This window comes from Clarias gariepinus, chromosome 4, assembly GCF_024256425.1.
Source record: "Clarias gariepinus isolate MV-2021 ecotype Netherlands chromosome 4, CGAR_prim_01v2, whole genome shotgun sequence".
In the NCBI taxonomy this organism is placed as follows: Eukaryota; Metazoa; Chordata; class Actinopteri; order Siluriformes; family Clariidae; genus Clarias; species Clarias gariepinus.
The window spans coordinates 16557501-16562500 of record NC_071103.1 but is presented as its reverse complement, the minus strand read 5'-3'; positions in this window follow the sequence as shown (position 1 = coordinate 16562500).

The window sequence follows — 5000 nt, the reverse complement described above, 5'->3', positions numbered from 1 at the left end:
ATTTCAAAGGTCCCAATCTTCTCGTTTTCTGCAAAGTACCTGTACAATAAATTCATAATTACTTTCAGTTTTTCTCTAAAAATGATCCAAACATTAGCTTCTACTTTTTTAAATTTGGCTATGTTCCTTCTTCTCCATATGGCATATTTTGCCACAGCCATAAAAAAGTTACACGCGTATTTATTTCCAGTTGTCTTTTGTGGACCAAATAAAAACAGTTCTTCCCACTGCTGTTGTGTTATTTCTTCTTGGTAGTCCAGGTTAAGCACTTTTTTTGTCATTTTTTTCAGTTTATCGGTGAAGTCCTTCAGTTTTTCACAGTAAAAAAACAGGTGCCATAATCCTTCGTCCATCTTTTTACATACACAACATGTTGCACATGTGCTTAAACCAATTTTACATAACCTCATTTCAGTTAATAAGCAGTTGTGTCTTTGTAAAAAATTAAACTCTTCTAAAATGGGTTCCATGTATTTAATCTTTTCGTTTCTCCATATGTCGCGGTCACTAAGTTCACTGAATCTTTGTTTCCAGTAATTATTTGCAATTGGCTTTACAAACGCCTCATCTCTAAAAACACCATAGATCTCTTTGATTTTGCATTCTTTCAACTTTGTGTTTTCACCATTCTTCTGGATTAAGTATATGTCTGGATATGTGTTTCCTTGCTCTACCTGTTCTTTTTCATCTATTCTTTTAATCCACTGAAGTGGCACTCTGTCTCTCAATTGTTTGTACTGTTCTTGAAGTTTTGCGTTGTTAAATGTTTCACCCGTTTCGCTAATAGCATCTATGATTACCTGTAACGGTAAAAACCCTTCTTTAACTTCATATAAGATGTCTTTTATTTGTCTAATTCCGCTAATCCACCATTTTTTGAAGTAGATTGTGTTATTTCCTTCTGTGATATTTGGATTCAGGAATATGGGTTGATTTAATAACTGTTTTCTCCCTCTAGGTTCTATCTTTATGTAAGTTAAAAAATCCCCCCATGCTTCCAACACTTCTTTATAAAATGCAGGTAAGTCATATAACATATGGTTTTTAGTTTTCATCCATAAAATATCACATTCCATGTTAAAATCCCCTGCTTTCATTACATAAAACTCCATAATTTTTTTCCACATTGCTGTGTTTTTGTTGTTTAAAAATTTTTGTACCACTTTGACCCTCAAACTTTTCTTTCTTATAAATGGGTCTAGTAGTCCCATCCCTCCCTCTTCTCTTTTCCCTATTAAGGTGTCATATGCCACCTTCGCCCTTCCTTTTCCCCACAGAAAATGTAATATTATTTTCTTTATTCTCTTATAAATCCATAAGGGCATTGGTGTTACTGATAGTACGTACCACAGTTTAGATAACATTAGCACGTTTGTTACCAATATTTTCCCTTTAATTGTGAGATTTCTTTTTTCCCAGAATTGTAATCTTTTTTCTATTCCCCCAAGCGTGTTTTCCCAGGTAATCTCGTTTGCTTTGTTTGAGTTGGGTCCTATTTGTATTCCTAAGATCTTTTTGTTTTCTGTTTCTTTTTTAAAACCCATTTGCTCTGGTAGAGGCTCAATTTCCCCTATTGGTATGTATGTACTCTTCGTGTAGTTTACTTTTGCACCTGATCCATTACAATACATATTGAGTATCACCAATGCCCTTTTCACACTTTTTACGTTCTTTACCAGTATTGTTGTGTCATCTGCGTATTGGTGAACTGATTCATGTTGTGGATTTTTCTCTATATTTATTCCCTCTATTTCTCCATCCGCTCTTATTGCTAGCCCTAGGGGCTCTGCTATCATGGTATATAGCAGGGCCGACAGTGGGCATCCCTGTCTGATGGATCTGGTGGGTGTAAAACATTCAGTTAAAAATCCATTACACTTAATACATGTTAAAATTTCAGTATAAAATATTTTTATCCACTTTCTAAAACCTTCTCCGAATCCAAATTGTTTTAGAACATCGTACATATATTGGTGTTCTACTCTGTCAAACGCTTTTTCAAAGTCTATACTAATTAAATATCCTTTTTTGTTTTTCTCCTTCATGTATTCTATGGTGTCTCTTATACTGCTAACTGTATCCGCTATATCTCGTCCTTCTACTCCATATGCTTGTGTTGTGGTTATTATTTCAGGTAAAACGCTTTTCAATCGGTTTGCTAAAACTTTTGCTAGGATTTTAAAATCTGTATTTAACATTGTGATTGGCCTAAAGTTTTTAAGATCCGCTTTATTCCCTTTTTTCTTATATACCAGTTTTATGATTCCTATTTTCATTGTTTCACTTAGTTCTCCATCTGTAAAAATTTCTTCATAAATCTCTTTTAAAATTGGTATTAGCTGTGTCTTAAATTTTTTGTAAAATTCATTTGTTATCCCGTCTATTCCGGGGCTCTTGCCTGTATTTAACTGCTTAATTACGTTTTCTATTTCGTCCTCTTTTATTTCTTCATCGCACATCTTTTTGTCCACTTCTGTTACTCTTGTGTTTATGTGTTCCAGTAGGGCCTCTTCATCAGTTTTGTTGATACCTTTGCTTGTAAAAATCTCCTTGTAAAACTCCTGTACCCTTTTTAAAACTTTTCCTGTTTCTTTCTCTACCTCACCTTTTTGGGTCAGCACTTCTTTAATTTCATCTGCTTTTTGTCTGCTTTTCTCAAGGTCGAAAAAGAATTTTGTGCTTCTTTCTCCCTCTACTGCATATTTCATCTTGCTTCTTATAATTTGTCCTCTACACCTTTCCTCTTCTATTTGCCTCAGTTTGTCTTCTAGTCTTGTTACTTTTCCAATGTTTATTTCTTTCCTTTCACCATTATCATTAAAATTCCTGAGTTCTAACTCCAGGTCCTCCCTTACTCTCTTTTCCTCTTGTTTTTCCATTTTTTGCAATTGTTTACTATGTTCTATTGTGAGTTCTTTTATTTCGTATTTTACATTATCCCACCAAATCCTTTTATTCTCCTTATATAATTCATTTTTCATGTTCCACCTTATTAAGTCTTGTACTCTTTGACAGTAAACTTTATTGTTTAGAATGCTAGAATTTAAAATCCATATCCCTGGTCCTCTCTTCGTTTCAGTGATATCTATCTCTGTACATAAAAAGTTATGGTCGCTAAAGCTGGTTTCTTTATAAAATATATTTTTCACCATTGTTTCTATTTGTCTTGTGGCTAAAAATAAATCAATTCTGCTTTGTTTTATTTCCCCCATTACCATTTGTCTTCTGGAATAGTCCCTTTTATTTTGATTTCTTTCTCTCCATATGTCTAGAAAGTTAAGGTTTTCCATTAATCTTTTTAATTCATTCCTCCCTCTGTCTGCTTTGAATACCATATTATTCCCAATATCTAATTTAGTCAAAGCAATGTTAAAATCCCCCAGCAGAATGACATTTTCCCAGTTTTTCATTTTTGTCTCCAAACCTCTTAGAAACACATCTTTTTCTTTTCCACCATTGGGTGCATGTACGTTACACAAAGTTATCTTTTTTCCATCTTTAACAAATTCTACTGCTATGCTTTTCCCCACCTTATCCTTAAACATCATCCTTTCCTTTTCACTAACTCCTCTTTTAATTAAAATTGCTACCCCCTTCCCTTGTTTCTCTTGCCCATTACTAAAATATATATTTCCATCCCATTCATTTTCATATTTCTTCACACATTCATTGTCCCAATATGTCTCTTGTATACATAGTATTTCAGCTCTTTCTGCATTTGCTATTAGTGTTTGAAATTTGTAAACACTGTTAAGCCCTCTTGCATTAATGGAGACTATTCTAAGAGTCATTACTGCAATGAAGTATAGTGTTAATTCTCCTACCTCCAACATTTTATTTACACAAGTTCATTCCTTGTTCTAGTAGCTCTTCTGTTGTTTTTCCCAGGTCTCCTGCTCTTACATTAATCATTATATTTTTTAGCATTTCTTTTCTTTCTTTATGCCTTTCTGTGGCTTTCTTAATGTTCGGTTTTATTATAGTTCTGTTCCTTCTGGTCTCTTTTCTCATTAGCTGCATAATTTTATCATCTTCTATCTCTTCTTCCTGTAGTCTTCCTAAATCACTCACCTCGTCGCTCTCTTTCTCTGTCTTCTGTCCCTCCTCTTCCAGTGCTTCATCCGCTGAGTTCACTTTCATTGTTGCTCCTGCCTCCTCATCTTGCTCCATTTTATTCATTGTCTTACCTTCGGTCTCCTCCAGGTGTAGCGTTGTCTCCTCCACTACTGCTGATTCCCTTGCCTCTCTGGGTTCTTCTCCTTTGCTGTTGGTGCCAGTATTTTCGACCTCTCTCTCTTCACTTGAATGCTCCGTTCCAGTATACTGCGCTTCTTCTTCCACGCTATGATTATCTTGCTCATTGGGTTCGTCCGGACATTCACAGCTGATGAGTGCTCGTGCGCAGTCCGGGCATTTAGCCGCGGTGCAGTCCTTTGCGTAGTGTCCCTGCTCACAGCACTCTCTGCAAATAAACTTCGGGCAGTCCTTGATGAGGTGTCCGGTGTTCATACACAGCCTGCAGGTCTTCACCTGCCGACTGTGTATTACCCGGAAATATTGCAGACCCTCCTCAGTTTCAAATTTTGTGCTGTATGGCAGGGACACCACTTCTTTGGGAAATCTTACTTTTACGTACCTCGTCCCGTCGGTGATGTCTGTGCCTGGGTAGTATCGTCGCCTTATTGCCTGTAGGGGTATGACTCCCCACAGGTTCAGTTTTTCTAAAATTATCTCATCGCTTATGTATGCCGGAAGGTACATAAAAGACACTACCATATCATTATTAATGAGTGGCCTTACGTCGCATGTCTGTCCGTTTATTGTTATTCCACAAAGTAGTAGATCCGTAGATTTTTTGTCATTCAGTGTTACCTCAAATTCAGCATTTGGTCTAGGTCTCAGTGCTAACAATTTTCCATGTCCAACAATGTTTATGATCTCTTTTAGAAGGTCGGTTGGATTTGTTGCTGTCTTTACTACTATTGTGTTTTCTCTAGCAT